At 38.2% G+C, this 1,950-nt stretch overlaps 1 non-coding gene and 1 pseudogene across 1 annotated transcript; both read right to left on the bottom strand.

The window, feature by feature from the left end:
* Positions 1-355: 355 nt before the first annotated feature.
* LOC142874981 (uncharacterized) lies at positions 356-450 on the bottom strand (annotated as a pseudogene).
* A 1,179-nt stretch (positions 451-1,629) lies between these two features.
* On the bottom strand, positions 1,630-1,734 carry LOC142874952 (U6 spliceosomal RNA). Its single transcript, XR_012922537.1, has one exon. It is a non-coding gene; the product is annotated as a U6 spliceosomal RNA (small nuclear RNA).
* Between the last annotated feature and the right edge of the window lie 216 nt (positions 1,735-1,950).

The raw sequence follows: 1,950 nt of genomic DNA, 5'->3' as shown, positions 1-1,950 counted from the left end.
TCAGGTCGCTAAAGACGGAAATTCTTCAAAATGCAAAGTGGACGGTTCCTAAGGATTGCCTCTAAAGGGGAATTATGCAATTCAAGTCCAGGTGTTTCATGTGCTCTGAGAGATGTTTCCTGGCTGGTTCTGTCATGCATTAGGGGGGAGAGTCAGCATAGAAGAGGAGGGATTTCAGGATATAGAAGGGAGAAAAAGGTCTTCTTTCTCTAGTAGTTTGGGGAAACCTTTTTTTTTTCCCTGAAACAAGCCTTTTAGAAGGACTTACCAGTATGAAATTGTACTATTTCTAGGACTGTTGTCTTCTTGAGGTTTTTATTGAATTAATTAATTATTTTCTTTTTATCCTTTATTTTAAAATATGGAACGCTTCATGTTACCCTTGCAGGGGCCATGCTAATCTTCTCTGTATCATTCCAATTTTAGTATGTGTGCTGCCAAAGCAAGCACTTCTTGAGGTTTTGAAAGAACTGGATTCTTGACTCCTACTTTCTTTTCCTCTCTCGTGTTCTTACCTCCTTTTACCTTCTTCATCAAAGGGACTAAGCTCCTACCCTACAGACTGGAGACATTTAAAAGCACTTTTGATTGCACTGAAGGGATAGGAAGCTGTTATAGTACCCCGTGTGTTAGAAGCGTGGGCTCTGGAGTCAGCCAGGCCCAGCGATGGCAGCTCTGCAGATAATTAACTGGGCCCTTGGGCAAGCGGTGAAATATCTTAATATGCAGTGTAAAGATACCTCATAGACTGTGGATTAAATGATAATGTATGGACAATGCTTAGCATAGTTAGGACCATAATGATCAATAGACGGTGGCTATTTTTTTATTAATATCACTGCCTTATCTAACCAGAACTCATCTAAGAATCCCATCCATCTGGAGCTCAGCCAAAAACTATAATAGAAAGTCAGTCAAAAGAAAAAAGATTTCTGAGCAGCTAAAATTAGTGTCTGTGGGCTAAAACAAAAATACTTTATCACAGACATAATCCTTATTTTGGACCTATTTATTATTGTATGTAGAACTGTACCAAACTCACAGCAGATGAGGGGCAGCAAATTAACTAGAGCAGCACCTTCTGTTCATGCATTAAAGTTGAGAGCTGCAATCTGATGATTAGTAACCAAAACCGTAAGGATGTTTAGAATATGACAATTTATTGAATGTCCATTGGGTGATGAATACCCTACTGAGTATTCTGGCATATTGTGTATTTTTAATCCCTGATATTACAAAGGTAGACACAGAATTTGAGGAATGTGTTATAGAGTTTAAGAAATGTGTCACAAAGCTAGGAAGGGGATTTGACCTCAGAGTCTGCCTGAATTTGCAGCCTCCATATTTTTGCCAGTGCACACTCTCTCCCATAGAGCTTTATAGGTATTTCTCTCCTGTCTTCCTGCCTGCCTGCCTGCCTTTCTTTCTTCCTTGCTTTTTCCCTTTATTTCTTCTTCTATTCAGGTACTCTAGAAGTTTGGGGAAACCTTTTTTTTTTTTTTCCTGAAACACTCGACAAGCCTTTTTAAAGGACTTACCAGTATGAAATTGTACTATTTCTAGGACTATCGTCTTCTTGAGGTTTTTATCGAATTAATTAATTAATTTTTATCTTTTTATAATTTATTTTAAAATATGGAACGCTTCACGAATTTGCACGTCACCCTTCCAGGGGCCATGCTGATATTCTCTGTATCATTTCAATTTTAGTATGTGTGCTGCCAAAGTGAGCACTTCTCAAACACAGAGTTTCTTTTTAATATTTTATTTTGAAATTTTAGTTTCAACAGAAGCTGCAAAAATAGTTTCCACGTACCCTTTCCCGGCTTCCCCCAAGGACATAGACTTATTTAAGTAGAGTTTATCATCAAAGCAAGGAAATGAACATCAGTACAATGCCATAAACTAGACGACAGGCCTCACCAGTTTCTGCATGCACTCATTTCTCAT

The sequence above is a fragment of the Microcebus murinus genome, chromosome 1 (assembly GCF_040939455.1).
Source record: "Microcebus murinus isolate Inina chromosome 1, M.murinus_Inina_mat1.0, whole genome shotgun sequence".
NCBI classification, from domain to species: Eukaryota; Metazoa; Chordata; class Mammalia; order Primates; family Cheirogaleidae; genus Microcebus; species Microcebus murinus.
This window is presented reverse-complemented; position numbering and strand designations above follow the sequence as displayed.